A 27,626-nucleotide genomic window follows, 5' to 3' on the forward strand; every position below is an offset into this window, starting at 1 on the left:
GTTTTTAAGAACGCAAAGCCATAAAAGCAAAGGGCAGGGAGACAAGGAGAGCTGATGCAGAAACAGACTCATTCCATGCATAATCAATCAAAATGAACTCTTTGATAGAGAGCATACAATTGCTTATTATTGCTAATGAATGTTAACATTTCCACTTTTCAACATTTACCACTGCAATCACTTCACTTCTATCGCAACCTCTCCAATCTCTCTCCCTGGAGGTTTCTTCCTCCCTACTTTCAAACAAGCAGTTTGCTTCATCGTGATACAAGAGAGTAAAACAAAAAACTTCCAGCTTGACCCTTCTCTTCCCCAGGGACACCATTTTGTGTTGCTCAGTTCTTTCCATGCCAAAATTCTCCACACCCAAGGACAGGCTGAACCCTTTCTTTCTGAAATATTTCATGCAAGTAAAAGCACCTAGCACATAGTTGGCACTTAAATATTTGTACTTTTTCCTCTGTATAAAATCCAAGGCTTTGTTTTCAGACTCTTTGTCTCTGATCGGTCCATGGCAATTAATATTGTTGACTTCCAACTGGTTGAATTGTCTTTTTAGGTTTTCCATATTTTCTATCTTTTCAGATTTCTGTGCTCTCTGACATTCATTTTCATTTCCAAGTCAACACCACACGACTACCTTTTTTTAAAATTTCCTTGATGACTCATCTTTTTCAACTCATTTTGTTTCCCTTAATGAACTCATCCATGAGGGTACATCCTCTAAGGGAAAGACTTCCAAACCTGTGTAGTAACTACTAATCTCTCAACTATGCTCTATTTATTTTTTAAATTTCAAATCACAATCCATTAGACATTGCCATTTGGATGTCTTACTGTTAACTCAAAAATAAAATTTCTCAAATTGAATTGATCATCTTTTATTTTAAATCAGCTACATTTATTTAATTCCCACTTGCTCGGCGCATCAGTATTATTCTCATTGCTCAGACTGAAACCTATGTTTCATGCTTGACCTTTTTTCTTCTTTTCTCTATTTTACTTTTTGGTCTATTAAGAAGTCTAATTGGTCTCTAGGTTGAGTAAAGTTTTTCTTAGAAAATGGCTCTAGTTGACATTTCATCATTTCTCTTCCTCCCAACCAATGTTAATATCTTTTTCCAGATCTTTGTTAGAGCATATGATACCCACTTGGTAGATAGGAAGAAACACATTTCTTTAAAAAAAATGTTTTTATATATTTTAGAGAGAGAGAGAGAGAGAGAGAGAGAGTAAAAGAAACATCAATTGGCTACCTGCCTGCCCCCTGCTGGGGATCGAGCCCACAACCCCGGCATGTGTCTTCACTGGAATCGAACCAGCGACCTCTCGGTGAATGGGACGACTGACACTCAACCAACTAAACGCATGGTCGGCAAACTGCGGCTCGCGAGCCACATGCAGTTCTTTGGCCCCTTGAGTGTGGCTCTTCCACAATATACCACGGCCTGGGCGAGTCTATTTTGAAGAAGTGGCATTAGAAGAAGTTTAAGTTTAAAAAATTTGGCTCTCAAAAGAAATTTCAATCATTGTACTGTTGATATTTGGCTCTGTTGACTAATGAGTTTGCCGACCACTGAACTAAACCATACTAACCAGGGCAGAAATACATCTCACTTTTATTAATCTGTGCATAGCATAATATCCTACCATAGTTTACCATTTTTAAAAAATCTATCTCAAGGGAGGTGCCAAAATTTGGCTTTGTAAACATAAAACGTATCATCAACCTTCAGCTTCCTCCAAAGATACAAGGGTTCTTCAATAGCAGGGCAAAACTATCTTGATTCACAGTGTTGCCTTCCTCAGAAGAATAACAAATCTGTGTTTGGAGAATATAATATGAAAAACTATCTGACACCCTGGGAATGAAAACTAAAGTGGTCTCTGGGTGGCTGACATTGAACCAATCCAGACCCCAAAATGTTGAAAGCTCAAAGCTACAGCCTTGGGAGCTCAAGCGAGGAGCACCCTTGCACTTAGCACTGAGTGAGCAAACTCCTACTTCCTTGCAGTGGCCTGAGCTTGGATCTGGATTATCAAGTCATTATTTCAGCCCTAGATTGGCAATGACTCTTGGATTTTGTGGAGCCCAGCCCCAACGGGGCCAGCCACATAGCAGCAAGAAGCATTGCATGGGACTCCAGTGTTCCTCCCAATTCGATGTGCAAGCTGGGCTGTGTGAACACTGGAGGTTTTGGTGGAAGGAGGGAGGGTTCCAAAGAAGAAGCTTCAGGACTTCCTACTAATAAAGAAATTAGAGGCTCAAGATATTATTTCGAAAAGTGAAAGAGATTTCATTGTAATTACATTCTGAGTTTTTAGGGTGTTTTATACTTGTTGCTTGTGTGAACACACTATAATGTATTGGGTAACACAGGTTTGCTCATGATAGTCTCAGTTTACATCTGTTCTCCTGGTGTTGTTTTGAATAATTTTCTCTTTCACCCTCAAATGTGTCCTAATTTGAAAGGTATATCATGTTGTTACCCTCTCTATAAATCCCAATTCTGGGGTCTTGGTTTCAGGAGGGGCCTTTTACCTCTCATAAAGAATCTCCCAGGACCAAACCAGAGAGGGTCGGACCTGCATTACCACCATTTGTCCACCATCCAGAACTGAGATATCATTGTTGTTATGTACACATAAAGAACTGTTGGACATAGAAATTGGGACTCAAAAGAACTGTTGGCCCAGAAAGAAACTCACTATAGACTGATTCATTTGCCTCTCAGCATAACCATTATTGCTTGTCTCATTTTCAGTTCCTATAAGTGTATTCCTAGTATCACATGAGCTCACTCATCTAAAGGAAAAGATGAACAACATAGACTGAAGAACAAGAACAGCATCGATCAGACTGTCAGACCTCAGAGGGAAGGTAGGTAGGGGAGGGTGGGGATAAGGGAGATAGATCAACCAAAGGACTTGTGCGCTTGCATATGAGCCTAACCAGTGATCATGGACAACAGGGGGTGGGGGCATGCGTGTGGAGGGGTTTGGGATGGGAATGGGGGTGGGGGGTTGAGGACAAATATGTGATACCTTAATCAATAAAGTAATTTAAAAAAAATAAAAAATAAAAAAAAAGAACCTAAATCTTGGGACTTTGGTCCTCAGACCAAAAAGAAAAAAAAAAATTCCTGCATGTTTTGAATCTACTTGAACAGCAGGGATCTACTTAACTAACAAGCTTTCTAACAAGGACCAGGAGGCTGCCTCATATGTCCACTTTTATGCAAAGTGGAAAGAAGGACACAGGTTTCCAGCTTCCTCTACTTCCCTTCCCACAGTCCCCCAGATGGGTGGGATGTGCAAACTAGGTTGTGTTTATTCCACAAAAACTAGAACTACAGGATAGTTCTCTAGAGAAGGATTTTTTTAAAAAACACTGACTCTCTAACTCCACATTGCCTCTCTCTCTCTCTCTCTCTCTCTCTCTCTCTCTCTCTCTCTCTCTCCCCCCTCAGTTGAAGCCTCCTTTAGACCTTGTGGATAATTGCAATGACTTCTTTTTTTTTTTAATATTTTATTGATTTTTTTACAGAGAGAAAGGAGAGGGATAGAGAGCTAGAAACATCGATGAGAGAGAAACATTGATCAGCTGCCTCCTGCACATCTCCTACTGGGGATGTGCCCGCAACCAATGTACATGCCCTTGACCGGAATTGAACCTGGGACCTTTCAGTCCGTAGACCAACGCTCTATCCACTGAGCCAAACCGGTTTCGGTGAGAAGGATGTTTTTAAGAACGCAAAGCCATAAAAGCAAAGGGCAGAGAGACAAGGAAAGCTGATGCAGAAACAGACTCATTCCATGCATAATCAATCAACATGAACTCTTTGATAGAGAGCATACAATTGCTTATTATTGCTAATGTATGTTAACATTTCCACTTTTCAACATTTACCACTGCAATCACTTCACTTCTATCGCAAGGATAATTCATGGTTTTGAGGAACAGAATTCATGTCTATTAGTAAGACACAGCTCAATGAATCGCAGTCTCTGACCACTTGGATTTGCTTCTCTCTCCTTTGGGTTCATGTAAGAATGTTGCCTGTAGCTCCTTTTCCTTATAGAAGAAAGGAACTTGCATGGACAACCCATAAAATACATGGTGTGTCTTTTTTCGGGCTATGGTTTCCTAATTGGTGTTCTTGTTCCCCAGGCACCTCTTCTCTAATGTATCTTATTCTCGGTCACTGCAAACATCAAAATGAATTTGGTTGAACCTTTAAAGCCCTTCGCTACCTATACTCAGCTTATGACTATAATTTTACCTATTTTTGTTCTTTCAAGCCCAGATCAAGGATTACTTCCTCCATAACAATACAGTCTCAGATTTAATAGGTTATGATTGATCTTGGGATCTGGTGAACATTAAGATCCTGATTCACAAGTCTGGGTTGAGGCCTGGGATTCTGCATTGGTAACTAGCTTCAAGCTGATGTATTTGTCACTGGTCTTTGGACCATATTTTGAGTATCAAGGGTCTGCAAAGTTCTCACTATATTTCTAGATCAGTTTAACCCCATTTCTTCAAAACAGCCAAATTAAGGGTTGCAAAATTTGGTTGTTCTTAATGACAGACTACTCACTTGAAGCTTATATTCTCTAGTATTACTGTTTAAATGTTTCATTCTCAAATGCTGTCATCTCAAGTAGACTGGAAGCTCCGTTAGTGCAGGAATGGTTTTCTATAACATTTGTAATCACTTATAGTGTGGTTACTCTGCCTTGCACATAGTAGGTCCACACTAACTTTGCTGATCAATTAATTATTCTTAAGATATTCCTTCTTACTTTCCTATCACATGAGAACTCCTGAGATACATTTAAATTTACAGTTTGGCAAGAAACAAATGTTTTAAACAAAATTATAAAATATCTTGAAGTGAGGAAATCTGAGCCATCCAAAGAAAATGCTGTATTTGAATTATTAAATTACAAGGTTAAAGCAATAAGTAAAGATCTTTGCTATATAAATGACAGTGTAAATCTGAAGCTATTATGAACCATGTTAGGGAAAAATATGTGTTATTTTATTATTGCTTTGATTATGTGTGTTATGGAAAAGTCACAAATCACAAAATTGTAGGTTATAATCCAGACAATTATTTCCAAACTTATTTTTTTAAAAATTGATTTATCGCCCTAACTGATTTGGCTCAGTGGATAGAGCATCAGCCTACAGACTCAAGGGTCCCAGGTTCGATTCTGGTCAAGGGCATGTACCTTGGTTACGGGCACACACCCAGTGGGGAGTGTGTAAGAGGCAGGCAGCTGATCGATTATTTCTCTCTCATCGATGTTTCTGACTATCCCTCACCCTTCCTCTCTGTAAAAAAATCAATACAATATATATTTTAAAAAATTGATTTCTTGGAGACGAATATAATCAACCTGAATGGGTAGAATACATTCTCACAGAGAGTTCCTGTTAAAGAGTTTTAAATAATTTCAAAACTTGGTCTATAGAAAAAAAATGTGCTTTAATCTCTCTTCTTTACAGAACTTGGAAACAGAGTTGGAAACCTCCTACAGACATCAGGATGTAGCAGCCTGTAGAAAGGCTAGTGCCAATTTTAGAAGAAAAAAAGAAAGAAAGGAAGAAAAAGTAATAAAATGGTCAGAAATCCTGACTACAGACTCTGGATCTCAGTTTTCAAATGAATATATTGATTGAGTCATCTCTTAAAATTCTCAAAGGAAGTCAGATGCTTCTGAGTAAATTTTATGGATATAAATGTTGCAAAATTTGTGCTTGCCAAGGGTTGGCACTTCTCTTTGATGGAACTTGCCTTCTGCAGTCACTTTAAGCTTTTCCTCATGAAAATCTCAATTCTTCTTAAACATCTGAGTTCAGGAAATTAATTGGAAGGACAATATATTTTCTCAGCCTCTATACATCATTCTCTATGAGATTTTTGCTTCAATTTTAAATGAATGAAATATTTTTTTTGGAATTGTGCTCTGATGACCAGCATTCAATTTATACTTTTCCATTCACACCCTAGTTGGTAACATTGGTAAGAGAGAAATGGTTCTTAGCTAGATGTTTCTAGAGATGTTTGTACAGTTTTTTGTAAACAATATAATCATCTCTCTTGACCAGCACGACCAAGTTCATTCTAACTAGATGCTGTGTACACTAAGGGTGGGAGACTTAAACTTTGATGTTCAGTTAAGTGCATGATAACTGGTATTAACAGACAACAAACAGAGTAAGAAGTAGTACGTGTTGCCCTTTTAAGTAAGGCTCCTGATGAAGCTGGGAACGAAACTGGCTTTGTAAGTGCTTATGACTTCAACAAGTTTATAAATTACTAGAAAAGTCTCGCTAGTCTGCAAAATATCAAGGAGACAGACATTAGCATTTCACATCTGCTCTGCTCTTGACAGTTACCACAGGAGCTGAGCTATGACTCCGCATTCTGAATCACATGATTCAGGCCCTCTCCTTCCTTTCAGGATCTTGGATTTCAGACTGTGACTCGAAACAGGCGTTTCTGCCGAAGAGAGATACAGTGAGTAAAATGCCAGGGGTTTCAAAGTAAAGTATCTCGGCTTGTCACAAACAGAGTTGGGGTCCTTATGAAGCTAATAAGGGTCTTTTAAGAAACAGAAAATGTTTGGAATCAATTTAAAGCTTATGTATACACCCATACCTTCTCTCATACACATGCTTTTGATATTATTTAAGTATCAATGAGGAAGCACTTAAATAGTGGATTTTAATGAAACATAAATCAGAAACATGACAGCTCATTGTCATCAGACATATAAACTGAACTTCACATGTAATACAGTATTAGGAACTAAGAAGTTTAAAGACTTTTTTCATGCAATAAATTATACTTACAGTGTAGATTCAAACACCTTTATTTGTTACATCTATATCTATCTATATGAAATAAGTGTAATGTGTGGCTTAAATATTTTTGGATTGCATGCAATGATAAATAGCTTTGAATTAAGTGAAGTTACAGAAAAAAAGGCATCTTCATGCTCTTTTAAAATAATATTTTGCCTGAGGGCTGTATCTTCTATTTGTCCATTATCTACATTATTTGTAATAAATTGGCTTTTATATATTTGAATTCCTAACAGTTATGGTTAAGGGGGCATTCTGTGTGTGGATTAAGAAAATCAATAAGATGGCCTGTGCTGAGGTTTTAGTTCCTAAACATGATTTGCCAAAAAGTTAGAAGAAACCAAGAATCCATAGATGGAAGCTAATGAAGTTCCTCCCCAAACTTGTCCTAGTCAATCCGTTAGTATGAGAAAAACATACACTCTTGTCACCAAGCTTGATGGAATAAAAATGAGTAAAATTTCATGATATCTACCCCCAGGTACTACAGAATTCAGGACTGTTCCCTCACTCTCCTGTTCCATATAATGCCCAGTTTAGGACTGGAACTTTGAATGCATAGAAATAAACAGGATTCCCTTTAGGGGAGATAAACTTTACAAAGAGCTATTGATTTGAGGAACAGAAACTCTCATGTTTCTGAACTTTTCACATATTCAGTTACTCCCTACAGGGCTGAATAACTGAGGGGTGACACTAGCTTTCCATTTATGACTTATTTTGTACTTATGGAGTGCCCCTTGGGAGTGTGGCTTTGTATTCACTGAGGAGAATTACTAAATGCACAATTCTTCTCCTTATATATTGAGCTACTGAAATTGAAGTTCCTTTACTCAACTCTTCATTTCTGTAAGAAAAGGAGAACATTCTCTTGGTGTCTCTACCTAGCAAGCACACCTGGAATTTTGATTTATGCTGTCAATGTGTGTCACGAGTGATTAACTTTTTCTAACATTATTTTTTCTCTATATCCTCTGGCATGTTGGGAAAAAATCATTCTCTGTTCCATTTTATTTTCATGCCAGTTACTTCTTCCACGTTTGCTTGTTTCCCCAAAAGATAAGGAATCTGTACAAGTAAGGGTTGACCAACTACTGGTAATAAAAATTTGTTTTTCTCCCCACCACCTAGAAAATAGGCCTGTTCTACGAGAAATAGGACAGTTGCCTTGAAGAAATTGAATACAGAGGGCGAATTGTTTTTTTTTTTGTTGGTTATTTATGGGAATGTGTGTCTGCTGGGTAATTCTAAGTCATACAGCTTAGGGCAGGTGCCAGCTTCCTCTTCTTTCATGCTGTGATTGTTGCAGGGGTTTTTAGAGGGAACCTCAGCATGGGCCAGTGGGATCAGCATTCATTTAAATGTAGTATAAGGAAGGACATTTTTTTATGGACAAAAAAAAAAATCATGAAAATAAGTAAAGGTGAAACATACATTAATAATCTGGATAGATCGTGGTTTCAAGAGTTATGTGCACTCCACATTTTCTAGGGGGTTATCATCCTACTGTCATAGCTCATGATACAGAAAAGTACAAATCTGCTGTTCAACTGAGTACCTCTGAGGAGCTCACAGCTGCTCACGGCTCTTAAGCCTGTCCTTTGAGAAGGTTCTTGGTGCTATTGCTCTCCAGACCAACAGTGATGGTTGTCTAGAGGCCTCAGGAGAGAGAGGAATGTGATTCTGAGCCCTGATGAGCGTGGAAGTGCAGGACTTGAAGCTGGACTGTCTTGCTCGTCTTTCCTAGGTAAGTAACCGAGGGTATAAACAGGGGGGAATGGGAATGGTCTGGAAATCAATTTGCAGAATATTACGAGGGTCACCATGTTACAGAGTAGCGTGCTGCATTACTTAGAATAGATGATGTGCTAAAACGTGCAAGCCACATCGCTAATGCAGTAACTGTGATACCAGAGGGGAGCAGGTCGCCAATATCCTGTTAATGGTTTTTAGAACAGACGTGAACCTATTTTCAGGATTCTCATTTTAAGCTCTTCTTATATTGTGCCTTTGTGTAGCTTACTTTGCAGAAATTTTATTAATCCATTTTTATTAAACTTTTTACTTAAAAAAAGGAAAACTGTAGAGAAGCTGCAAGTCTATGGCAATTCACCTATATTCATCTCTCCTTAACATTTGTCCCATTTGCATCCTCTTTCTTCATATATATGTATATGGATACACATTCTTACTCTTACAGAAGAATAAGAAACAGACACATTTTTATTCTTATGCAAGCATTTATTATTTCTGTAGCCATTTCAGTGTAAGTTCACCTGAAATATCCTAAGAACAGGGACATTTTCTTATATAACCTCACTGCTACTTTCAAATTCAGGTGCTACTCTATTTTTAAGAGTCCTCCGATGTGAAATTTTAGCATTTTATTATTTTTTTTCTAAGGAGATCAACTCCATAATGAAACTATACCAGATGTCTGTCTATAACTGACGCTTTCCAAATGAAGGCCACCTTGCCCCTCATAGCAACTCCCCCAACTATTCTTATATATCCTTTCTTTTCATCATCATTGTCTACTTTTTGTTCCTTTTACACTTTCTCCTAAGAATTGATTTTTTTGTGTGTTAATCCTCACCCGAGGAAATTTTTTCCATTGATTTTTAGAGCGAGTGGAATGGAAGGGGAGAGACACAGAGAGAGAAACATCGATGTGAGAGAGACACATGGATTGGCTGCCTCCCATGATTGAGCCTGCAACCAAAGTACATGCCCTTGTCCGGAACCGAACCCAGGACCCTTCAGTCCGGAGGCTGACGCTTTATCCACTGAGCCAAACCGGCCAGGGAGCAACTGATATTTCTTTTAAGGCCATTTATTGCTGTTCTCTGTTCACCTAAGCAACTTAATTACATTTCTTGAAGCTGCACTGCTTATTTAAGTGAATATGTCCAGGAAAAGAAATCTAGGTTGACACTTTGCCGTTTGGTGGTGGCTATTATTTCCTCCAGCTTTGGTGGAAGGAGACGTCACTCAAACTCTAAGACCTCTCCGGAGTAAGCAGTTCAGTAGCTGCTGTAGTAATTAACACCGTGGCTATTTGAACAGCATGGGCGCACACAGGCTGGTTGATCACTCCCCGCAAGCCGTTTCTCTTGTCAGCAATTCAGCGCCTGCGCTTTGGCTGGCCACTCACAGCTCTTTCAGGGTCCCCTCCCTGGAGCTCTTGCCTGTTAAAGCAGAGACAAGCCATTGATCCTAAAGAAGTCTCAGAAAGAAAATGCAGTTTAGTAGTCTACTTCAGAACTTTTCAAAAGCAATGGCCGAGTAGAGGCAGGGTCTCAAACCATAAAAAAAGAGCTTATCCCCCAGTGATCCTTCCTCAAGGATGCAGGTTGGTAGCCTGAAATCAATTCCAGCAGCTAAAAGGATGAAAGGAGATTTCATGGCTGAGGTGCGTGATTTTGAGTGCTCTGGGCGGGGTTGTCTGCGGCTGCCTGGCTAGAGGCTAAGCTTGGTGACACCGTGCTTGCGTTCCCTGGTCCCTGCTTCCGTGCTTGTCCCTGGGAGGGAGCCCCGCGTGGGAACCAGGGGAAGGTGAGGATGGGCAGGGTTGACACAGCTGTATTCACACCACGGCACCAAGAAGAACAGTATTTGCCTTTTGAGAATGACCACGCTTTTCTTTCTTCTTAAAGCAACTACAGGGGGAAGAGTAGCCCCTCTGGGAAGGCAAATGGGCTCAGTTGTGTAGTCAGAGAAGACAAACTTTTCACCGTCTCTTTTCTTAGGCCCGGGAGCTGGTGGTTGGGTTTGAGGAAAGAAGGGAATCATCCTTTTCCCCCCTGAAGTTTTTCTACAGCCCAGTACAGTAAAGGAACATTTTATAATCGCATCCATAACCACAGTGCCCCTGGTTTTAGTTCTCACGCCGAGAGTCTTTCTCACCAAGTAAGTCAGAGTAGCTCAAAAAATACATCACACACACAATCGTTCCGTAACTTTTTTACTCTAGGGAACTGGGTACAAAAATTTCCTTTTTGTAAATTGGATGGAGCCACAATACTTTGGTTTTACTTTGGAATAGGTTCCTTTAAAAATGAGAAGTAAAACAAATCTCAGCACTTAATCCAGGGCCTGGCACAAAATGGGACGATGGTTCTCTCTGTGATCCCTGGACCCGCAGCTTGAGCAGCACCTGGAAAGTTGTGAGAAATGATGGCTGGAACCAGCGCAGCAGGGGCTCCACAGGTGTTTGCTGGAGATGATGCTGATTCCTTAGTTCTAAAGGAGAATGACGCCATTCGTACTACGTCACAAGGCAGTGGTCCCCTATCTGTAGAGCAGGTCAGAATAACCAGGAGGACTCGCTGAGGTACAGAGTGCGGACCCCACCTCCAGCATTTGTGATTCAGTAGGACTGGGGTGGGAGTGAGAATTGGCATTTCTAACAAGTTCCAAGGTACTGCCGATATTGCTGCTCTGGGGACTCCGTTTTGAGAACCTCCGGTCAAAAATGGTGTGATTCTCAACCCTGGCTCAACGTTAGAATCACCTGGAGTTACTTTAAAATATAGAAAGGACTAGGCCACACCCCAGACCAGGCGGGTGTGGGCACGGTAGCCTTTAAAATTTCCCCGAGGATTTTAGGAGCAGCTGGGTTTGAAGTTCACTCCAAGTCATCACAAAAGATGTGGTCCTCAATCCTGGGTGCCTATTGGAACCACCTGACATGTTGTAAACACCCTTGAAGCCCAGATGCCAGGCCTCAGGGTTCCAATAGAATTGGTTTGAGGTGCAAAAATTTATATTTTTTGAGAGTGATTACAATATGCAGCTAAAATTCAGAAGCACTGCCCTAAAGATTCCCTCCAGCTGTAAGAATTTCATGATTTTTAGCATAATCCTGAGCAAAGGATACAACATTCAAGGAAAACAAACACTCCTACAGAGAATTCCTGATTTATTGTACAGTCATTGCATGGTTCCCAAGTTTACACTGAACTATTTCGTTAGCTATGCAAGTTGGTATATTTATAGTAAATTAGCTAAATTTTTAATTGAAGACTTATCCCAGATGTCCATAAACTCCACTTACTTTCAAACAAACTCATTTTTGTTTGGGCCACATCCCAGTCCAAATAAATCAGAATCTCTGTAGAAAGCTATACATATATATTACTTGGACACATGTCTAAAGGGAGTATGAATAATTTTATTTATCATCCTTTTAATTTATTCACATATATTTTTTTGCAAGTTAATGCTTATCTCTACTAGAGTAAAATGTAGTGTAGTGGAAATATGGACAAGGAAAGGACTCCGGCCCCGTCACTGTAATAGATGTTACCGTGTTCGGTTTGGTTGATGGGTTATACATTCAGATAACATCAAGCATGTGGTACATAGGTAGAGCATGATCACACAACACTGACACTCAGCAGGCAGGGGAGCCCCTCACACGCATGGACTGTTGATTCAGGGAAGCATCAATAAAGCCTTAGGGGCCCTAGCCGGTTTTTGCTCAAGTGGAAGGGTCCTGGGTTCGATTCCAGTCAAGGGCACGTACCTCAGTTGCAGGCTCCATCCCTCAGCCGGGTAGCGGCATGTTCAGGAGGCAACCAATCAATGTGTCTCTCTCACATCGATGTTTCTCGCTCTGCGTCTCTCCCCGTCCCTTCCACGTTGTCTAAAAATCAATGGAAAAATATCCTCGGATGAGGATGAACAAAAATAAAAATAAAATGAAGCCATAAAGGTCCTACCCTTGCCTGTGAGGCAAACCCCCTTCTGGAGGGGAGGAGAGTAAGAGGTCAAGTGACCTTTCTCAGAGTAACCAAACACTCGTGAACATTTACAAGATCCACATTCATATCATTTATACCTGTGGAAACTGCCTTTGTGTTACTTATAGTAAAGCATATCCCCCCTCCCTTAGCTCCACAACAGCCACCAAACAGTTGTGTGATATTGAGAAAGCTGCGTAACTTTTCCATGTCTTCGATTTCTCGTATGTCATGTAATATTTATCTTGCAGGGTTGCTTTAAGGAATAGATGCGGTAACATTGCCTTAATCTTTTCGAGCTGCTACAGCAGAATACCAGAGACTGGGTGGCTTAAACAACAGACATCTATTTGTCACAGTTCTGGATGCTGCAAAGTCTAAGATCAAACACTGGTGGACTTGGTGTCTGAGCTCTCATTTACAAGGGCACTAGGTTCCATTTGCGAAGGCTCTACCCTCACAACCTGATCACCTCCCAAAGACGCCACCTTCAAATACTATCACATTGGGATTAGGTTTCAACAGATGAATTTTGAATTTGGGGGCGGGGACACAGACATTGAGTCTGTACCAAACATGCAAAGCATTTAACCTGGTATCTGAGACATACTAGGAATCGAAATAATAATCTTCTCACTTTCCTCTGTTCTAATATTATTACCAGCTTCCCTTATGTTACTCTCTCCTTTGTCTTTGATCATCAGCACAATCATCAACAACCCCAAATGTCTTCTCTCTTCCTCTCCCTCTATCCGGCCCCAAACCCCCATTTATTGAGCTGAAACATCTTGGCCAATGTGCTAGGCACTTGGGGTTACAGGGATAATAGCTATAGTCCCTGCCTTTAACACACCCAGTCTAGTGAGCAAGCAGACAAATAAACATGTAACTACTATACTTAAGGTGTGAAAAGTGAAGACACTGGAGTTAGAATGTAGCATCCTTGCTGTGTGCAGGGCACATAGAAATAGATAAGGTCTAAGATAGATGATAATATGTGACTACTGCCCACACGATGTTGATACCTGAGGTAGATTCATTCCTCCTGAGAGTGCATTTTGCCAACCGGATGGAGTACCATGCACATCTATTACCCTATGCAAGAGTGACTGAGGGGTCAGTTTGGTTGATCTAGACAGGACCCCAGGGAGGTCTCCTACTGCCTCCTCCCCACCCCTCGGAAACATTTGGGTTTGAACAGGTATCGCGAAGAGGCTAAGTATATAAGCAAAGCAGTGAAAAGCCATGGCCACAATGGCAAAATAAATTGCTTGGATCATAATTTATGGCACTCCAAATAAATGCGTGGTGCCATTAAAACATGCAAATTTACACACACATTCTGTTTGGGCTGTATGTTGGGAATAGCAGAAATCTGAGCCTTATTTGCAACAGTAGGGACAGAACTGCCAATTGAAAGATGCTTTTCAGCTAGGGATAGAGAAGGGCCAGACTAGATGCCTTTTTTTCCTGCTGGATTCTTGATTCTTCTCAACAGAAGCAGTTCCCCTTCATAGCTTCAGAGGGAAGGTGCCAGCGGTGGGAAGGTGCTGTGTCAGATGGTGCAGGGCTAGAGGTTGGAATTTACCTTCCAGCCTGTCCTCCAGGGCTGGGAGGGAAGAGCAACGGAGATGCTTCTTTGGTTGAAAGAGGAAGAGGGGAAAAAAAAAAGGTTATTTAATATATTTGACAGCTATATCTTCCCGCCACCACCTTCCCTCCAAACCTCTGCATCTCTGCTCAGCGTCTGACAAAAAAACGAGAAGTAAATCCCATTTGTCTCTCTGTCTTTCAATGAAAAAAGTCGGTGCACAAGGACAGAAACCAGAGCGGCTGAAAATAGGTGTAAGACTTGTTGAGCATACAAATCACTTCTCCTCCGGCCTCCAAGGGAGGGAAAGAGAAATCCCTCTTCCTCTCTCCCTGCAGCCCGGGTTCTGCGTTCGGGAGAGGCTGGCCTCCGCGTAGGAAACTTTTCTCCCTGGGCCCGCTCAGTCCAGTGCGTTCGGAGACCCGGGGCGTCCTGCGTGCTCCTCTCCCGGCGAGGGCCCCGCACCCGCGACGCCTCTGTCTCTTTAAATTCCAGCTGCGCGCTTGGGAAACAGCGCCACTCGCCGCCCGAGCCGGCTGGCGGCTGCAGGCTCGCCCGCGTTCTCGCTCCCGCTCCCGGCTGCGCGCCGCGGAGGGCTCGCTCGGCCCGCGGGCTGCTCGGCGGCGGCGGCGGCGGCGGCGCGGGGCGGGGAGGCGCAGCCGGGCCGGGGAGGGAAGACGCAGCCAGCCGGGCCGGGAGAGGCGCCGCGCCCGGTCCCGCGCCCGCGCTCGGCGGCCCCGGCAGTTTCCTTTAGGTTGCGGAGGATGTGCCTGAGATGTGGGTTTTCTTTCCCCCCCTCCACCCTTTTAAGACGATTTCCATAGTAACCTGATCTAGTCGCTCAGCATCGCAAACCTGAGGATTTCCGCGGCCCGCCGACTTGACCTCAGCCAGGTAAGGCTTCGGTCTCATCCTCATCCATTGCAAACCGCCGCGCTCCTGCCAAACTTCCTTTTGTGGGAAATCGCCCAGCCCCACGCAACCCGAGGTGTTTGCAACAGCGTGTGCCTTCCCAGGTGCGTGCCACGGCGCCCCTGCCCTGCTGGTCTCCTAGGACCTATGATCACATTATTAAAAATTTTTTGTTGTTGTTGTCGCTCCCTCCTTCCCTTTTTGATTTTCTCATTTCTGCGCTCTTCTTGGCTTTTTCCTTGAGACTAGGGATGGGGGCGAGGGTGGGTGGCTAGCGCGGTCCAGGGAGTGGCGGGCTCGGATGGACGGACTGCTGTGGGTTACTTTGGGCATCTCGGCGGTGCCCGCGCCGGGCTGGGGTATCCGGGCGGGCTGTCAGCACCAGCGCGGCGGAGCCCGGGAGCCCCACGTCTCCAGACGAGCAAGCGAGGGAAGCAGGCTGGGGGGTGATGGAGCGCGGGGCTGGGTGGCTGGCGAGCGTCCATACATCATAGCTTTCCTGCCTACTCCCCCCCCCCCCCGCCCCTCTTCGGGTTTCTCTCTTTCTCTTTCCTCGTTCTCATTTCTTTCTGCCTTTCCTCATCACCAGCTCCATTCTCTTTCCCCTCTTCTCCCTTTTCCCTCCCCTCCTTTCCTTTTTTTCCCCCTTTCCCTCTTAAAAGAAAGGGGAATCGTTTGTAACCCTTTCATTCTGCCGGCGTGGGAATAGCTGTGAAACCTGCAGCGTGGCCGCCTCAAACTGGTCGCTTTCAGACTCTGTCCTCATCCATCAACATATTTGTTTCCTGAGTCTATTGATCTGCCACGATGCTGCAGACAAGCATTCTAAGCCAAGCTGGGCGTCTGTATGTCAGAACCCCCGTTCTGCAGCTTGCTTCATTCAGTGCTTCAAGTATGCCATGCATTGTAAGGGCTGCATATGTTTTAAATGCCTATCAGCCACGGGGATAAAGAAAAATCTATCTTTTAAGAAATAGAGTCTAATTCTAGAGAAAGTTCCCTTTTAAATTATTGATGTACTTTTTGAAATTTAATTGTAGGGGACTTGGGAGACAGCCCTCCCCCCCCTCCAGTTTATGAGGAACATGCAACTTATTTTAATTATCCCTTCTTTGAACCTCGTTCAGTTTTGCACATCCCAGGCACTGGGATGAGCAGATCATAATGAAGGTTCAGAGGCTTGCTCCCCAAAGTTCAAGCTGGCTGAAGCGGCAACCTCTGCTAGAAGGTGCTGAGAGAGAACCATCGGGCCACACAGAGCTCGCCAAAGAATAGAAAAGGCAGAGCAACTCCTGTGAGATACACAACTGGATCCAGACTTTAGCACTGAAGACCTGAACACGCAGGAAAACCAGACTTTTTTTTTTTTTCTGAGCCTGTGCTAACTCTTATTTAAGTTAATACTTATTTAAAAAACGGACCCATTCTGCCTTGTTTATGTTGAGACACGTTCTCGCTGTGGTGTTAGTTTTCTTTGAAACATAAGATGTCTGTATCATGTGAAAACAAAGGGGGAAAATTGAGGATGACTTCTACTTAACCAGAAATAGGATTTATATGGATTTTTTTGTTGCTGTTTCTGAAAAGATGTAGTTGTTATACTCCTGTGAGTTTTCTCGAGGTCAACATATTTCCTGGGTGAAAACAATAGTAATCAATGATTTTTCTCTACTCTCCATCAGTGGTGTACACAGTGTGCATAGAAAAAGGTCTCGGTTTTAGAGAGCTCCCCTTGCCTCCTTCCCTTTGTCTGCACATTTGTTTCTCAATTCAACTATTAATGTAGAATAAAGAATCTTGTGATGAAGCAGGAAGACGAGAAACTACTGATATTATGGAGACTATACCCAAGCCCAGAAAAGATGCCATGCCATCCCACACTGTTGTATTTGTTTTTAGCCAATTAAGAAGCTGTAGGTTTTAAATGTATTTTCATCTCCTTAGTTCTACACCTAATTCTTTCTATATTGGAGGTCATATTTGTCCAGTTGAAATGAATATTTACAAAAGACTTAAAATTCCCTTGCCAGTAAAATCCAAAAAGCATGTTTTTCTTCCAACATTTTCTTCTTCCCTCTAGTGAACAGTGATAGTAGTAATGGCCCTACATTTCTGTTTTTACTGAACTTCTGATTTTGGTGTTTCCTTGTTGTGTGGGTTTCTCATGACACGTTTACAAGATGCTCTTGGCAGGCTGCATGGGACTTGAATACACAATTGATTGTAGGTGCAGTACAATGTTCATTTTTTCTTGTTCTTGGTTTAAGAGATGTCATGCCCTCCTGGACATTTCATATTTTGGTGTGACTACTCCTTTGTGTGTGTGTGTGTGTGTGTGTGTGTGTGTGTGTGTGTGTGTGTGAATTTAACATAAAGTCTATTCTGACTAAACCTTGTTTGATTTGAGGTTAAGGGGTATATTAGTGACAGGCCATAAATTACTTTCTTATTTATAGTACATTGATCCTGAAACTGTTCCCCCCCCCCCCCTTGTGATGGCATCTGTATATGGATCATTTAATGAAAGGCTGGTAATGATGAGTTATCTGTTATATAAAAGGAAGAAAAATCCCTCAAGCTTACTTACCTCAAGCCCTTATTTCCATGTAGAGGGATTAACAAGTTTTTTTGATCTAATATTTTAATAGACTGTATTGCTGAGCACTGCTAATTACCAAGAATGTATTTTGTTAATTCTGAAATTGGTCTAAGATAAGACATCTCTCTCAAGTTGTCTGGAGGGCTACAAGTGACTCATCCTTGTAACCCATGGCAACAGGAAATGGTTGTCTTGGGTGCAAGCTCAAGTATGGACACAGATCCACACTTTGTGATCATCCAGGCACTTGATATGAAAGAGTGCTGTCTCTTTTGTATACATCGTGTTAACTTTTTGATTTTTGTCAGCACCATGATTCCCAGGCCTAGTTTTGCAATTCCCCTTAGCTCCTCCTTTACTTGAGAGTTATAAAATTCTCAGAAAACACGTAGGTTTTTAAAAAAATAGAAAATATTTTGTAGAGAAGTGTGCATGTGTGTCTGGCTTTGTGTATAGCTGGGATAATTAGGGTGATAATATCGCCCAATCAAGCATGAGAGACTGTGGCTGCTTTAGAAATCTTGGGAGTCAGGGAGCAGTTTATGGAAGTAGGAGTCAAGAGGCCAAGATTATATTCCTACTTTTACTGCATCACAGAGTTACTCTTGTGGTGGTCTCCTTATTACAGATGTCACTTTGTTTTCTCCATAACAAAAATCAACATGGTAACCTTTTCCTGTTATGAAATCTCAAATATATATGAATATCTGACATAATCACATATGCACACAGGTTTACATAGGTAGCAGTGGTGGATGCTAAAACACACACACACACACACACACACACACACACACACACACACACACATTCAGAGTCAACAGACAAGTCTGAATAGAGAAAGGAAGTATTTCCTCCTACCACTGACAGTTGGATAATGATGCTGACTATTTTCTTTCATTCATGAGCAGGCAAACATATCACTGTCTGTATTCTATGGGTATAGGCAGTAGATGCTCAATGACTAATCACATAACATGTAGAACTGAATATGTAGAACTGGATAATCCCAGCAGAGATCACACTTTTACTTCACTTAAATGAAAGTGAGGAATCAATTTCCCCAGCCTTCCTCCCACCCCCTTTTTAGCCATTTAAGTCATGTTCCTCCCCCTCCCCCATTCTGCAAGGGAAAGTGAATTTTTCTGTAAGGTTAAGTGAACCACAGGGTAGGAGAAATCCCCAGGGCGACCCTTTTTCTCAGGCTTCATTTTTCCTCCCAAGTCTGAATGTCAACAATAATATCTGATATGAGCCTCTGGTGGTGATATTTCTTTCCATAGGTCATCATGCTTCTCTGTCCCAGATGAAGTCTCAGGACAAGCCCTGAAGTAGCATAGATTCTGAATTTAGTGCATCATTTAAATTGGTTATATAACCCAATGGTCATGTAAAAAAACAAAAGCAAAAAACACAAACAAGAAAACTGAAAGGAAAAGCTCCAGGTCTTTAAAATTGTATATTTACTATCTATTATAATAAAAGCACAATATGCTAATTAGATCGGACAGTCGAACGACCTTCTGGATGTCATTCCAGACATCCTTCCGGACAAAGCTGTGGTGGTGGGGGGCCAAGGCAGAGGAGGTTAGGAGTGATCAGGCAGGCAGGCAGAGTGGTTGGGGCAATCAGGCAGGCAGGCAGAGTGGTTAGGGGTGATGAGGCAGGCAGACAGAGGCAGTTAGGGGTGATCAGGCAGGCAGGTGAGTGGTTCGGGGCAATCAGGCAAGCAGGTGAGTGGTTAGGGGTGATGAGGCAGGCAGGCAGAGTAGTTAGGGGTGATGAGGCAGGCAGGCAGGCGAACGGTTAGGAGCCAGTGGTCCCAGATTGTGAGAGGGATGTCCGACTGAGGGATCGGGCCTAAACTGGCAGTTGGACATCCCCTGAGGGGTCCCAGATTGCAAGGGGGTGCAGGCCAGGCTGAGGGACGCCCCCTACCCCTGTGCATGAATGTTGTGCACCGGGCCTCTTGTCTATAATAATAAAAGCATAATATGCTGATGAGACCAGATATCCTTCTGGACATCCTTCCGGAAAACCTTCCAGATGAAGCCAGCGGCCAGAGGGAAGCCCGGGGGGTGCCGGGTATTGGCAGCCGGAGGGAAGCCCCGATCCCGGGTGCCAGAGCGAAGCCGCTGCCAGCAGCCAGGGGGAGGAAGGCCTACTCTTGCACGAATTTCGTGCATTGGGCCTCTAGTTGTTTTATAACGATTTAACAGTGTTCAGAGAAAATTAGCCTGGTCCCTGAAAGGATTTAAGAGCAGCTTGTTCATAGCATTAGATTTTGCCATGTTTGCCCAATGGTACTTTTTGTTAATCTATGCAACATTTTCATAAGAGGGATAGCCATTGGGACAATTGCTGGTTGTGCTTGTTTGGATAAATTCTTGAGCTAAGGGGGTCCTAGAGATTTCAAGATCTGAAAACACTGCCAGTGACATAGAGCCAGTTTTCTTGAGAATAGAAGGAGAAGTCAGCATTCTTTAAAATCCTCATCTGAGGATATCTTTATTGATTTTAGAGAGAGGGGAGGGGGAGGGGGAGAGGAGAGAGAGAGAGAGAGAGAGAGAAAGAGAGAGAGAGAGAGAGAGAGAGAGAGAGAGAGAGAGAGAGAGAGAGAGACCAATCAGTTGCCTCCTGCCACCTGTATTCGCTCCCACCGGGATCAAACCTGCAACCTATGTATGTGCCTGAACCAGGAATCAAACCTGCAACCCTCAATCTTTTTGGCATAGGGAACCATGCTCTAACCAACTGAGCCACCCATCCAGGGCAGAAGAGGAAGTCTGTGTTTTGACAAGAAGTGATTTATTTAACAGTTCATGCATAGTCAGGAAGATTTGAAACAAACTTTTATATTTCTTTCATCTTCCTTTATATAGATCTACATGCAATCCATTTAGTATATAGGACTGTGGGCCTCATATCCACCTTTCAGTTTTCTCTTCTGGGGAACATCATCTAAGTCCCCAACCTTACATGGTGGCTTCTGGTAGGTTTGTAGGCATAACATTGAGAAATAACTAGTACCTTTTATATGCTAATGTTTCAAAAACTAAGTCAGACCATTGGGAGTTTTTGCAATCAAAAGAAGCATTTATATTATTGAACACTTTCTTATGCTGCCTTATCATAATGGAAACAGATACTATGGCTGTCTGATCTTATTGATCCATTTGAAGGCAGTATTGCGCAGCGCTTTAAGACATAATCTGAATTCGAATCCCTGCTCTGCCACTTAGTATATAGGTTACGTTTGGTAATTTTCTTAATCTGAGTCTCCTTTTCCCCATCTTTCAAATAGTTGTTGAGAAGGATTTCTGTAAAGGTTAAATAAGAAAACATATTAATATAATACTAAAGTGTGGTCCTGGCATGTAGTAAATAGTCACCGCTAATATTATGCTCTTGCTACTGCTGTTGTTGGCATGTCTCAGAAGGCCACTGTTACTTTTCTGTTTAGATTTCTTTTTCCTTCCAAGTCTCAATGTGAACCGTAATACTTGTCCACATAGGAGCTGTGCCACCTTCTTCCTTTCCCTCCCCTCGCCCTCCGTAGCTTTTCCCTATAGTCTCAAGCTGAAAAATGACCAGGTGCCTGGGAGATAAGAATATAATTTTTGAAAGGGGACCCATTGTTGTAGTTTCCAGAAAGTCTTATCTTAACCTTTTTTATATGCAGTATCAATATTATCCATGGAGTTTTCTCCATTGAAACTCTAAATCAGGATTAGCTACAGTAGTAATGTATCAGTTAAAAAAAACACAACCTGACAAACATAAAACGTTTGTCTTTAGTATTATAGTGTTGTTTACTCATAAGCTACAACTGCCTACGATTAGTCTAGTGTATTCTCAAAACCACAAGCTTTGCTGAGTAATTTTTTTGTGAAGTCACTTAATAGCTCATGGATGAGAAGTCACTTAAAGATGTGGTGTCTCATCCTTGCCTTTTCTTTTCCTTTGTGAGTTTCCATATTAAAAGCTACATTGAATAGGTGACTCTCTTTACATGTGGAGGGGAGGTCCTCATCTGCAAAATGAATGTATTGGATTTATATTCCTGTTTAATTTTTTATTTATTGTGGAAAGTTTTGATTAAACACAACAGTAGAAAGGACGGTATTGATGGATTTCCCATGGACCAAACATTCAGCTTTGACAAATTAGGTAGCCTCTTAAGATCCCTTCTAATTCTGTGATTTTCTGGCCATGGAAATTCTAATTTACAATGGTTTTGAGGATTTAGAGTATCTGTTTTTCAAATAATATTGATACTACTATCAATAATATTGTTACAAAAATGATATTAAGTTATGATTCAACATTTAATGGCAAGTCAATAAAATAACATACACAAAATGATATATGAGAAATATGTTGGAACTGAGCAATTGCAATGTCAGGGTTAAAAAATCTGGGATTAGTTTGGTTCATCAGACATTTATTAAGTTCCTCCCTCAAACCAGAAACTTAGGTATGTGTCCTGACTGGGATCAGACCCAAAACTTTTTTGCTGTCCAGGACAACACTCCAACCAACTGAGCCACCTGGCCAGGGCTCCCCCACAGAGTTTATAGGATATAATCCAATGGCCTGAGTAATAATCATGTTATCATATCTAAGAATAATTTTCCAAAAATTGGGCTAAAACAAACTTCCAAAACTACACTGAATGTTAATCATTCTTTCATTCGGAAGCTTATCTCAAGATTGCAATAGCCAGCCTCCACAATGGTCCCCAGCAATCCTTGCCCATTGCTCTGCGTGCCCTTGTGAAATCCCCTCCCACATTACATCAGGATGCTGTGGGTGTCCAATGGAATGTGGCTGATGTGATGGTGTGTGACTTCTGAGCCTACTAGTAAGTCAAAGAAGACATGGCCACTTCCACCTTGATCTCTTGGATGTCTTACTCTGGGGGAAACCAGATGCCATGCAGTGAGGATACTCAAGCTGCCCATAGAGGGTCGTGTGGCCAGGAAGTGAGGCCGTCTGCAGCCAGTTCCAGTTTACCAGCCATCTGCAGGAACCGTCTTGGAAGAGGGCCTAGTAAGGTCTTAGATGACTGCAGTGTAACACACTGACTGTGTCCTCAGAGACCACAAGCCAGAATCACCTCTCCAAGCTGCTTCTGAATGCCTAACCGCGGGAATGGCCTGAGTTATTGCATATGTATTGTTTGAAACTGCTAAATTTTGGAGTAATTTGTTAGGTAGCAGCAATGCAAAAACTTTAAACTCCCTCAGAGTTGTTGTTATAAATATAGAGTTGTTGTTATAAATATATTTATTTTTATAGATAGGTAGAAGTGCCAGTTAATAGAGTTTTCATTGACAGAATGCTGTTTAAATCTGCACTTACCATAGAGAATTACTCGTCTTTTATACTTGTAACTCATCAGAATGAATCTTTTGTGGATGTTATCCATAATTAAATGAGGGCAGAAGACATGATGTTCCCCATTAGTGGCTAACCTGGAACTAATCCCAACCCTTCCTTTTGGCAATGTATCTGTTCAGAATTCAGCTGTTACGGAATTTTGAATGAAAGCTGGGGCTGGAGATTGAGGACAGGGACAATTTTTGGCTGATACCTGGGTAAACTTTGGGATAGTATCATAGTTTACTTTCAGGTTACCCCCCCAAAATACTCCCACCTCCCAAACACACATACAGAAAGGCCTTTATGACTTAGGCTTTTATTGTCCTAGAAGCTATTCTTACGTTACCCACTGAACTAGGTAAGATTAAAGTGCCCCAAATACAAAAGGCTCCAGATGAGGCCCTGGTAAGATTGCCTAATGTAGCCTGCTTTGGCCTTTTGTGTATATTGCTAGGTTTCCCTGCTTCAGCATGGTTCTAGATTGTAGATATCAGTCCATTTTTTCTCATTGTTCTATTATAACTTTAATAGAATCTAAAAACTGGATATTATTGTAGGTAGAATAGATTCTATATTAAGTACAAAGTTTTAGTACACCCAAAATGGTGTGGATCAGAAAACTAAAAAAAGACAATAGTCTCACTTTTTACTTCATAAAAATGTTTAATTTTATCTATATAAATTACCATCCCATAAAAATTGGAAAGATCACTGAATCTTATATATATAAGTGATAGGAATCTTGGAGAATACTAAGAAGTAAGGTTTTTGAGCCTTTACATAGCTGTGAATATTAGGTCCTTTTCATAAGGTTTTAATACTTTTGCTATTTAATTGATTTGACAGGGTAACTAATAAGATTCTTGCTCCTGAGAATTTTTTCAGATCCCTGATTATTTTGGTGCAAAACAGTCATGTGTTCATGCTCTTTGGGAATTGAAATTGATTTCTTTTTCTTTTTGATCCTGGGCATATACATTTGTTATTTGAATAAGCATTACCTGAGAGAATTCGGGAAAACCAATAAGCAGTCATTCAGAAATTAGTTTTTAGGACATCACAAATGGGTTGTCTCACAAGCCTCAGGAGAAAGTTAAGGAGAAGCCACTAGTTCTTTTTGATATTTTTATGTTTGAGCACAATGTTCAATAAAAATTACCTTTAGAATTGAGAATGCTCTTCATGAAATATGTAGATACTAAACCACTCCTAGTGGCTGGTGGAAGGATATATGGAGTCTGGGAGTGCTTTCTTAGATGTCTTTTCATAAGCATGTTCTTGTTTATTTGCTGGATAACGTGTTAACGTGTCCCATCTCGTGTACTGTTTTATGCACTTTGCACATTTAGCATGGCATTAATTTATCCCATGAAGTAAATACGATGTTTAAACAGAAATAAATTTTGTAGCTATATTAATTGCCTTCTGCGTTGTGATAAGGATAATGTGGCACAGAAATGAATAAGACGGGATCCATGCCCTGGAGGAAGTTGGATTGTATTTAATTTAAAAAAAATTATTTTTTATTTTTCAGTGTGTTTAGCTATAATTGCTAGACTTTTCAATTTATTATGGTCAGATTGCTCTCAACACAAGGTCAGGTTGACTTATGTTACCATAATTGAGAGGTATCCTGAGTTCTACATTGTTAATGAATGCTAATGCTCTTTCCAAGGCCTCCTATATATGGCCTCAGTAACCACAAAGGCTTTTCTGTCTACAGCAGATAAACTGTCCATAATGTTACAGGAAGTTGCATTAGAAATTATGCTATTACCTATGGCTTTTTCCTTTTTTGCCAGCTGACTAATAATGTCTCTTCAGGGTATTCCCTATGGGGCAAATAAATGTATCATACTTTGGAAACACATATTTTCCCCTGTCAGAATGGAAATGCATTCATGAACTTTTAAACGAACTTCCTGATATTTGTGCTTGTTAATTGTCTATTTTAAGCATTGAGGTGGGGTTTTGATAGTAGTATGTTAAGGACCCAGAAAATACCTGAATTTGCCCTAGCAACCACAGGGATAGGGGAGGCTGCCAGGGCAAATCCAGGTATTTTCTGTGTCCTTAACATACTACTATCAAAACCCCACTTCCCTGCGCAGGGCCCCAGGGAAGATTTATGCAGGCAGTGGCAGCCAGGCGGTAACCAGAAGACCTCTTCATTAAAAGCTTGAGATGCTGCCAGTTACCCTTTATTCAGGGCTCTTTGGAAAAAGGTGGTTTGGAGTACATACTTTAGGCTAGAGTCCAAATACAGATATTCTTAGTCCTGATACACTCTTAGGAAGGAAGTCAAAAGAGAAAGAAATGGGCATGCCCCAAAACTTAACAGCCATATCAAACCAGGAATTCGAAGGAGAGAGAGAGAGAGAGAGGGAGTAGGCCTTGGTTTTGTGCTCTTTGAAGCACAACAACCCTGCCCACTATTTTTAAGGTCCAGTCATTGTTTTTGGATCTTACCTATTAGCAGAGCAATTACTCCTTGGAAGGTGTGGACAGAGTGCCTCTGTTGAGGAGGAAGGATGGATAAGTCATGGTACAGGCCACAGTCTTTGTATCTGAAACCCTCTGGATAGGAACATTTCAGAATTTGGACTTTTTCATATTTGAGAAAAAGAATAGAATATGTATGTATGTTTGTATGCACACACACACACACACACACACACACACACACATTATCATTGTGTTCTAGGGCAGCATCTTTTGGTTAAACATATGACTATTTCTATGAGAAAATCCATGAATATTCAGAATAAGTGGGAGCAGTGGACAGAATAATGCTCTCCTCTTAAAATGTCCATATCCCAATCCTCAGAGCCTGTGAATATGTCTCCATGTCTCCTTTCATGGCCAAAGGGACTTTGCATTTGTGATTAAGTTTTAAGGACTTTGAGATGGGAACATGATCCCGAATGATCTAGGGTGGGCCCGATCTAATTCCAAGGGCCCTTGAAAACAAAGAACCTTCCCTAGCTGAGGTCAGAGGAGATGCGAAGATAGAAACAGGGTCACACAGGAGCTACCTTGCTGCTTTTTGAAAATTGAGGAAGGGGGTCCTGAGTGAAGAAATGCGGGCGGCCTCTAGAAGCTGGAGAAGGCAGGAAACAGGTTCCACCTAGAGCCTCCAGAAAAGGATGCCATCCTGCTGACACGTGGATTTTAGCCCAGCGAGACCGCGGTTGTCCGTCTGAACTCAGCACTGGAAGATAGTAAGTGTGTTATTTTAAGTGTTTAATTATTTGTGGTAAGTTTTTATAGCAGCTATGGAAAACGAATACACTGACATAATGACTATACTCTTCCTTCAGGTCCAGTCTGAAAAGCCTTTGGATTTTTAGAGCTTTTGGGATTATGAATTGCATTTAGGGATCGTGGACCAGTAGAAGGAATCAGGAATCTTGATATTTTAACCTGATGGATGACCTCATGGTGATTAGACATTTAATTATGGGAAGAAGAGCCCCTTAGAAGAAAGCCTGCTAGTTGTTACCATCCTAATATTTGAGCCTTTGCTGAATGTTTCTATTCACTTCCATATCTTTTATGGATCTTACACTGGTTGATGATGGTGATGGCTCTGGCCACCTTGGCTGAGCATGAACTCACAGTGAATCAGATTAAGGTGATAATATGTGAAGGGGGTTAAGCTGTAAAGTACTCTGCAAATGCACATTGGCCCTTGTTGAATGTATTTATTATTAAGTAGCTGTTTCCTGTCTCTCCCTCTTGCCTCTTCCTTCTGGCTGCCGGAAACCCTCCCCCAATAACCCAACTCTCTGCCATGCGTGTGGCTCCAAGGGAGGTGGCATTTGGAATGGGTGTCTCACCACAGAAAGGCTGATACCCTAGGGCTCAGCCATGTACCTCATTGTCAACCATTTAGTTACATTAAAAGTTCAAGTGAGGAAGAAATATCCATACTTTGCTCCTTCTCATGGTAGAATCCAGGGCAAAGTCTACATGTGGAAAGTTTTCCAGAAAGTATCCCACAAACTATACAGCATATTTTAGAATACAGGGCAACAGTTGACACTAAAAATACAGTATGTTTTCTTGTGATGCTGCACCATTTTGGTATATTCCATTATTATGAAGTGATTATAGTTCTCTGATTCATTTTTAAAGGTTATGCTTTCAGTGAAATACTTCAGAATGATGACACTAGCTCTGATTCAAATTAAAATGCTAACTTCAAGCATGTCCCTTGCACTGTCCTTGAATTGTAGCTGAATCTTCAGAAACATCAATTGTTCTATTGATTCGTTCAATGTCCGCAAGCAGGATACAGCTACTTGATAATAAACACAATCAACAAGGACCAATGTGTATTTGCATAGTGCTTTACAGCTTGACCCCTTCATGTAGTATCACCTCAGAGTCTTACTCTGCCTGGCAACTCCGTGTGTGTGGCATGTTCTTGTTTTTCCTTCATTTTCTAGAAAATCTGGTAGGGTTTGAGCTATAGTTTATGATCAAATGTGTGAATTCAAACTTTTTCTCTCACTG

At 41.5% G+C, this 27,626-nt stretch overlaps 1 protein-coding gene across 4 annotated transcripts in view; it reads left to right on the forward strand.

The window, feature by feature from the left end:
- The first annotated feature begins 14,900 nt into the window (after positions 1-14,900).
- The window catches only part of NAV3 (neuron navigator 3), an 837,665-nt gene continuing 824,939 nt past the window's right edge, over positions 14,901-27,626 (forward strand). For all 4 annotated transcript variants that reach the window (XM_079773450.1, XM_079773452.1, XM_079773453.1 and 1 more), the window contains exon 1: positions 14,901-15,106. The gene's annotated coding sequence lies outside the window, so the exon portion shown is untranslated. The remainder of the gene's footprint in view (positions 15,107-27,626) is intronic.

The sequence above is a fragment of the Cnephaeus nilssonii genome (assembly GCF_951640355.1).
Source record: "Cnephaeus nilssonii genome assembly, chromosome: 6".
Taxonomy (NCBI): Eukaryota; Metazoa; Chordata; class Mammalia; order Chiroptera; family Vespertilionidae; genus Cnephaeus; species Cnephaeus nilssonii.